The sequence below is a fragment of the Podarcis bocagei genome (genome assembly GCF_964188305.1).
Source record: "Podarcis bocagei genome assembly, chromosome: 12".
NCBI lineage: Eukaryota > Metazoa > Chordata > Lepidosauria > Squamata > Lacertidae > Podarcis > Podarcis bocagei.
This window is the reverse complement of record NC_138137.1, coordinates 10,878,215-10,886,998: the sequence shown is the minus strand read 5'-3', so window position 1 is coordinate 10,886,998 and position 8,784 is coordinate 10,878,215. Positions and strand designations below refer to the sequence as shown.

Genomic DNA, 8,784 nt, shown 5'->3' with positions numbered 1-8,784 from the left:
AATAATAATAATAATAATAATAATAATAATAATAATAATAAATTATACCCCACTCAACTCATCTGGCTCAGTTCCCCAGACACTCTGGGCAGCTCCCAATAGAATATGAAAAACATGATAAAACATCAAACATTAAAAACTTCCCTAAACAGGGTTGCTTTCAGGTGTCTTCTAAAAGTCAGATAGTTTTTGATTTCCTTGACATCTGAAGGGAAGGCTTTCTACAGGGTGGGCGCCACCACCAATAAGGCCCTCTGCCTGGTTCCCTGTAACCTCACTTCTCTCAGTGAGGGAAGTGCCAGAAGGCCCTCGGAGCTGGACTTCAAGTGTCCGGCCTGGATGATGGGGATGGAGACGCTCCTTCAGGTATACTGGGCCAAGACCATTTAGGGCTTTAAAGGTCAGCACCAACACCTTGAATTGTGCTCAGAAACATACTGGGAACTAATGCAGGTCTTCCAGGACTGGTGTTATATTACGTGTCTGTGGCCATTAGTAGCTGTTTTGTTGGTGAGTCTCTCCATGCTGTTGGCAATTTCAGCAAGACTTGGGAGTAGAGGTTCCAGAGGTTATGATTTGGAGCAGATGTGGCTAATCTTTCACCCTGTTGGGAAACTGTGTACGTGTAGCTACTCACACAGAGTCACTTAAGGTTTGGCAGACAGCCAGAAGGCAATCTGAAGGAGTAAGTCTGCCTGGTGATAACAGAGGCATGGAGACCGCTCCCTGATTGGTCAAGCTCTCTCAAGGGAGTGATAATTCATGGCCTACTAACTGGAATGTGTTAGTTCGAGGTTCAGAGGTTCAGAGATCTGTGTGTCAGTCAGTGTAGGAGTTGTGAGTCTTGTAAGAGAGAGCAAGCTAAAGATCCGTGTTCTATTCCTGTAAATAGTCCACTGTATATAATAAACACCTAACTACAAGTTCCTGGTTCCTGCTTCGTCTACCCTGTCTGCAGCCAATTTTCCAATTACTTCTGTGGATTCTGTGTGTACTCTGCTAGGTCTGGCTAAGGTCCTGCAACTAGTCAGCAAGTTGAGAAACACCAAATAGGTTCTGCCAATAGGCCCTCCAGATAATACTTGATTTCCCTTCTATTCAGCCCTTGCCAACATGACCAGGAGTTGATGATGAGAAGTTCCCCACCCCTGGTATATGGTGAGTCAGCATATCCTTTGTGCTGACTTATTTTTCCAGTTTGCACCTGATAATAAATATTTAGGTGATTGATGAACAATGACTATAAATAGGACTGCATCCAACAGACAAGGAGTGATGCAACATTTCAGAGTCGGACACTTTAAAGGGGTTGAGAGCCCTCAAGGTTAGTGCCAAGAAACCAAGAAACTTTCATCCCCCAATGTCATGCCAATCACAGATTTCCACTAAAAGGGTAAGGCTGAGAGGTGGAAACTCAGAGCACTTTGCCATCCTCACAGATGGAGTAATTTGGCATCTCTTAAATGGGCATCTTTTTCTTGCTTATTCCCCAATTCCCAGATTTTCTTTCCTACAAGACTAAAGAGAGATAAAATATTTGACTGTATCTGGAGAAGGCAGAACAAGTCATCAATCAAATGGTTAGAAAATAAAGGAAAGGTTTCCTATAATAACATGTAAAGCTTAAGGAGCTATTAAAAATATATATATCAAGGAATTCAGTCCACCCCATTCCCTGTGCTTTCATGTCTTTCATGTTGCTCTGCTGTGCATTCTCAACCAGCTGCTCTCTCTCCTTGCCATGCCAGCTGCATCGCAGTTGGGATGCCTGATGCCACCTACAGAAGTAGTTTGGCAGCTGGTTAAACATTAGAGTAGACAAATAGAGATCTCCTAAGTGACTGGCATTCTCTTACCCGAGCCATCTAAGCAAATAGAAATAGTATGTAGATTACCAAACAGAAGGTCATCACAATGATTAGCAAAAATCCATTTGGCCAACATACAGATTTTAATATTAGAGAAAAAGGGGGGGGGGAGAGGGAACCAAATCCATATGATGTTGTTCACCTGATATCCTTTGCTGTCCACACTGCCAACACTCATCTTGGAATTCGTAGCTCTTATTTGAACGGATCTGTTACATGGTTTTTTTTAAAAAAACATGTTGTATCAGGAACGGCAAACAAATTGTTCTCTTTATCAGATTAAATTCTGTTTCTTTGATCTGTCTAAGCTTGAGCATTGACCATCTTTCTTCTGCTTTTAGTACTTACATGTGGATTTGTCACGCCCCTCCAATGATGCCCTCTTTGGTTACTTCTGTTCATCCCACACATATTGACATATTAACGTACTTTTTCTAAATAGGTGGAAATAGTCAATAGTAAAATTGTGATGATGACGACGGAATAGGACACCCCTATTTTCATCAGAGAAATGTTGGAGGGTTTTCTTCATTTATTCTTAATAGCTTGATATCCCTTTTTGGTCCTAGATAATTTTCATGTCTATATGAAACAATGGCAACATTTATTTTATTGTGATGGACAATTCCATGTGCTTTCGCAAATGAGTATTGATGATTTCTAGGCAACAGAAATACCGTATTGGCCTGAATATAAACCTCCCTCCCCCCAAAAAAAATTCCGACCGTGAAAAGGTAAAGTGTGGCCTAAATCCGTGACCTTACAAAAATTGGCTTTTGTAATATCGCTGCTGAAATGGTGAAACAGCTGAAACAGCTGAAATGGTAAAATGGAACGGGTGTGAGTGCCTGCGGAATTTTAAGGGAGCGGCTTATTTTTGGGTATTGTCTCTCTCCCCCCCCCCCGAATTTTAAAGGTGCGGCTTATATTTGGGCTAATACGGTACATACACCCCAACATTTCTCTGATTAAAATAGGGACTCCTATTCCAAAACATTAATAATAATAATTTTATTATTTATACCCCATCCATCTGACTGGGTTTCCTCAGCCACTCTGGGCGGCTTCCAACATATATAAAACATAATAAAACATTAAAAATTAAAAAAATTCCTTATACAGGGCTGCCTTCAAATGTCTTCTAAAGGTTGCATAGTTACTTATCTCCTTGGCTTGGGGTGTGTGCGTGCATCGCATAACTCCATACCCGCCAACATTTCTCAGATAAAAATAGGGACATCCTAAGGAAAATTGGGACATTCCGGGATCAAATAAGAAACCAGGATGGCTTCTGTAAATTCGGGACTCTCCCTGGAAAATAGGGACACTTGGAAGGTCTGCAAATAATGAATTAAATGCTGCCTATACTCCCCCCCCTTCATCCATTCTGTCTTGCTGCACAAAGGGAATTTTATTTCATTTAACACCAACCTGTCCATCCATCCATCTGTCTCCCCTCTCTCCAATTTTAAAATACCATTTGCTTCTTACCTTTCCAGTAGCAGTGCTCTTCTATAGTTACTGATGGTTTTGGCCTGGTTTTATTCATCTTCATCTAGCACCCGCACAATCTTTTAGTATTCCTTCCCCATTTCTCTTCTCTTCGTCTTTATTACATTTCAGGCCTTTAGGTAGGGATCACAGTGAGTTTTTGTCCATTGCGCAGTGCTTTGTACATGTTAAATGCTCTGGAAATAATAAATGAAGATGATGAAATAATATAAGAAAAGCACTAGTGTTTTATTTCATTTTTTTGCAACCTCGAAACTGCCCTCCCTAAGAAAGAAAAGGCAAAGTTACTTCCAACTTGACAGAACTGCATTGCACTTGATAAACTTCAATTATCCCCAAAGAAACATTAAACCATTGACATTATCCACTGATAGCAGATGTTCAGGACCATATACTCAGCAGATACACTTGTGCTGAATTTTTAAAAAGAAAAGGCAGGAAAAAAAATCTTGACTCTTAGACGTCACTGCTTTTAGCACTACATTCTAGCACCCAAGCATCTGCAGAAAACTATTCGCCGACAAGTGTTTCAGACAATATATCCTAATTGGTGAACATTCCCATTTACTTATTGCACTGTTTGACAGAATATCTGGCCCAGAGATAACATCGGAAGTGCTACTTCAACTACAAGTCCAGCTTGCATTCTGCAAGGATAAAGTTTATCTCTTCATTTAAAAAATATGTACACATTGCCTGTGACATTTGCAAACGAAATTACTTTTGAGTGTGGGAGATACTTTCTTTTCAATAAAGATTAGGGCAAAACTTGTCCTTTATAGCTGTGAAGTATTATTTCATTTTTTGTTTTATTTTAAAGCTGGGAAATCACTTGTTGTCATGTGGTAGACCACAATTCTAACATACCTTGGCAGGACGCGGAGGACCTATGGAGCATAATGGTTCTGGAAGTTGAAGGTAGCGGAGTTGTTAGGTAGCGGAGACAGAATTCTGTGGGTGAAAAACCCCATCTTAAAAAAAGCAGAACCCACCCTGCAAGGATAAAACCAGTATCATCTTTTGGGAAAAGACTGAGGAAGGTTCATCAAGCCTTGATCGTACCTGGAGCTTTTGTTCCATGCACGCAGCTTTCTCCCCCCACCCCTGATGTGGCGTTTGCCCGTTCTTTTGAAAATGTCTGTACAGGGGGAGAGAAAGAGTTAATAGGTAGGCTCCGCCTCTGGCTTTTCTGTTGGTCTACCTGTTTTTAAAAGGGCTAAGCTCTAGGGTTGGTTGGTTAGTTAGTTAGTTAGTTAGTTAGTTAGTTGGTTGGTTGGGAGAAGGCAGTTGGGAAAACAGTTGGCAGACAGTTGGAAACAGAGAGACAGTTAGTGCAGTTGGTTCTTGTATGAGGGGAGGTAGAAGAGTTAGAGACAGGATAAAATAAGACTAAGAGGGTAAAGGGTAACAGTGTTTCAAATGCATTTAAAGTTTATTTGTGTTTGCAATATACTACAATCTCCATTGTTAACTTAAGAACCTGGCTAAGACTAAGTGATTTGCCGGGGAGAACCTGGTTGGTGGCAGCGGATTAGTGGTGTATGGGTCAATAGTCCATGAGACGACCGGGGGCTCCGTACGGATGCCATACCCCCCTCAAATGAGAGAGGGAGAAAGAGACTTGGAACCAGTTGCCATGCAGAGAAGACCTGAGCAGGAGTTTCCCTTTCTTATCATCTGTTAGTTTTTCCCTTTGAAAAGCACTTTGCACAATGTTCTGCATTAACCAATCAGCATGAAGGATCACATCTCTGTAACCAACTGCATGGAAATGGTACGTTAGAGAGTAAAAAGTTAGTTTGATGGCCTCCTTCAAATGTGTGGCAAGAAGGACCCTAGAATCATAGAATAGAATCATAGAATCATAGAGTTGGAAGAGACCACAAGAGCCATCGAGTCCAACCCCCTGCCAAGCAGGAAACTTTATCTGTAAGATGACTGACTTAAAATAAATTACAGATAGGTAGCCGTGTTGGTCTGCCATAGTCAAAATAAAAAAATTCCTTCCAGTAGCACCTTAAAGACCAACTAAGTTAGTTCTTGGTATTCTTGATACACTGTGTATCTGAAGAAGTGTGCATGCACACGAAAGCTCATACCAAGAACTAACTTAGTTGGTCTTTAAGGTGCTACTGGAAGGAATTTTTTTATTTTTAAAATAAATTATGATTTCTAGTTATATACATTTCAATAGTTTTACAATCATCCTAACATTTAAAAACTTGACTTCCTCCCTCCTCTCTCTGCAGTTCCTTAAATTTATTTTTTACATTTCCGGCATATTCTGACTTAACTTATTATTTTATTCACTTACTATATATATGTTTTTATGAAACTGCAGGTTACTACAGTAATCCTGCCAATGTCCTTATCTGTTTACAGTTTGTAAATATTCAACAAACCATTTCCATTCTTTTATAAAAAGTTTGTTATCTTGATTTCTTATTTGTCTGGTAAGTTTCACCATTTCTGCATATTCCATATTTTTTTTAATCCATTCTTCTTTTGTCGGGATTTCTTTCCATTTTGGGGCAATAACATTCTTGCCGCTGTAGTCACATACATGAATAAATTTGAAGATGTCTGACTGACGGAGACTCTGAGCCTCAGCTGCTTCTTTGTACCAAAATAAACAGTTTAAAGTTCTTTCATAAGAAGCGGCGACTGTTCTTGGTGCAAGCCAGAGAACACCTCTTCACCTATTACAACAGTATATTTCTCTATGCTTGCTTTAACGAGGCCAGCCTATACATATCTACTCAGAAGTAAGCCCCACTGAAATTCAACGGGACTTGCTCCCATGTAAATGTGTTGGGATTGCAGCCCCAGTTAGGGCTTATCTGCTTTCCCCCAGGAATAAGCAGTGCAAATGTCAACTGGGCTTTCTCAGGATCGATGTTTGCTCCGATTTAGCACTGAAGAGTGGGTTTTCTGGGAGAAAGCGGTGGGCCAAAGCGAAACCACTCAGCCCCATGCTTTCTATATAGTTACGATATAGAAGCAATGAGGCCGCGAGCTGGTAGCTTGAAAGCTTGAAAGCAAAACATAATGGGAATGTTGGGACTGTTCCGTGGGAAACAGAGGGACAGTCTATTCACAGTGCGAAGCACCGGAATTAGCTCAGAGTGTAATATGAGCTGTACAGGAAGTACAGGAGGAGTTTGTCTCTCGGCTGTTGGAGTTTGAAGAGAGCAGTCGTGTTTGAAGAGAGCAGTCGTGTTTTCTGTAACGCTGCAAAGACATGATAAAGGCATGTAAATACGTTTCTGTCTATCTCTTTCCCCTGCCCGGGGGGCAGGAAAGAGGGGGTGTGTTCTTCTCACGCTGAGGAGGATCGCCTATCGCGACCTCAGCCTGTATCCTGCCGGGGAATGCAGACAGGGAGGTCAACCGGAGATCAAGCCAGGTGCCTGGAGAGTGGCCAGTTTCTCCTGATAAAGGCTTGATTCCCAACAGCCGCAGGACAAAGGGAAGTGTAAACAAGCCCTTAATATTTCAGTTGGACAAGAACAGATAACAATGAATCTGCATTTCATTCATTCATTCACTGAATTTATATACCGCCCTATACTTGGAGGTCTCAGGGCAGTTCACAGAAAATATCACAATATCTAAAATCAAAATAAGAACAATGGGGAGAGCATTCCACAGATGGGGAGCCACTGCAGAGAAGGCCCTGTTCTCGTGTTGCCACCCTCTGGACCTCTCAAGGAGGAGGCACATGAAGAAGGGCCTCAGAAGATGATCTCGGGGTTCGGATGGGTTCATATGGAAAGAGGTGGTCCTTGAGGTATTGCGGTCCTGAGCCATTATCAGGACAACATTAAATGTTACCTATGCCCCCATCACACACACTGGCTGAGAGATGGGAGTTGTTTTCCGATAGTGCCATTCCATAGTGCCATTTTCCATAGTGGGGAGTGTGTGTTAACAACCACATGGGTGGGGCACATAAAATGAGCTTTTCCCACCTGATTTGCACACTGCCAGAAAGTAGAGACATTTAATTGCATCCTGCCAACATGGCCTCTTTCTCTTTCTCTGATGGAAAGAGAATCAAAGCTCTGATAATAGCAGGTCTGTTTCTTTCTTCCCTTCCTGCTTTAGCTCTTTCCCTAAGGACAGGAGTTTGATTCAGTTGACATTGTAATTCCTCTAACAGTTTTGAGTTTTCCTCCCTTCTGTGTCCTGAAAGCGGGACGCTCTGCTTCACAACAGCCAATAGTTTCACTCTGCCAGAGAGAGGAAAACCAAGATTATTATTATTATTATTTTTGTTGGAAGTCCTACAAAGTTCTTAAGAAAAATTCACAGAAAGGATGTTGTTTAGAGATCAGTGATGTGGAGATGGAATTTAAATATTAAGAGGCAAGAATTTGCCTTCTGGTGAAAGATGATATTTGCATAATAGCAAGAAGGGCTCCTTTGTTGGAAACAAAATTGCTGACTGGAATCTGCAATTCAGGTGCGTCGATGATCTTCAACCTCGTTTGGCAATGGGAAATATGCTAATTTGGGTGGCTGGTTGTCCATCATAGACTGAATACTCAATAGGAACAAAATTGAGAGAATGTACAAACAGTACAGCAAAAGTAGACACTGAGCAAAAATTCCTCTTCATACAGGTTCAATAACAATTGCTTTTAATGGAGCTCAACCAGTTTACACCATCTGAAGAGCTGACCCAGAACATGAGTAAACAAGCTTAGTCTGTCTGAATTTTTCAAAACTGCTTACCTCACAGAAAAATCCTACTGAGGTAAGGATGTGAAAATCCATTATAAAAATGCAGTGTTTTGCCCTATTTCTACCTTGGTAATAATTGTAAATTTAATGCTATCTGCTAATATGTTTTTGCCTTAGGATACTCTGTGGCACAGTCAGGCAAACCATTTGAGTTCGCAAAAGAAGAATGAATATGTTTTACACAAACGTTGTCCGGCTTGGTTCTGAAACTCACTGGGCAGCAACGGGTAAATCACTCTCTTCCAGCCAAACCTACCTCAGAGGGGTGTTTGGGGGCTAAAATACCAGTTCTTTTGAGGAAGGCCATAGAAGTTCATGAATCCTCAGGAGATAACGTGCTGCTTGGTAGTGACCTCAAGGCTTGGCCGCTACAAATAGGTCCTGTTTTTGTTCAGAAGTCACTTGTTTCTGAGAAATGAAACAATATCTGAATAATAATAATAATAATAATAATAATAATAATAATAATAATAAAATTTATTTATATCCCGCCCTCCCCAGCCGAAGCCGGGCTCAGGGCGGCTAACAACAATAAAACAGTATAAAAGTATAGCATAAACAACACTCTAAAATCATTCATCATAAAATTAATTAATTCAGGCCACTGGCAACCATTGGGCCAGAGTTCCGCGAAGATTGCCGAGGGAGGGAGTCAGGC

The 8,784-nt window shown here is 41.1% G+C and overlaps 2 long non-coding RNA genes across 2 annotated transcripts; one reads left to right on the top strand and one right to left on the bottom strand.

Annotated features, from left to right (window-relative positions):
• Window positions 1-522: 522 nt before the first annotated feature.
• LOC308570258 lies at window positions 523-4,541 on the bottom strand. Its single transcript, XR_014001050.1, has 4 exons — window positions 4,248-4,541; window positions 3,360-3,556; window positions 2,011-2,077; window positions 523-1,510 (listed from the first exon to the last, which is right to left on the bottom strand). It is a non-coding gene; the product is annotated as an uncharacterized lncRNA (long non-coding RNA).
• Window positions 4,542-4,646: 105 nt separating this feature from the next.
• LOC308570281 lies at window positions 4,647-8,552 on the top strand. The gene is made up of 3 exons (XR_014001073.1): window positions 4,647-5,154; window positions 8,006-8,139; window positions 8,244-8,552. It is a non-coding gene; the product is annotated as an uncharacterized lncRNA (long non-coding RNA).
• Window positions 8,553-8,784: the final 232 nt, after the last annotated feature.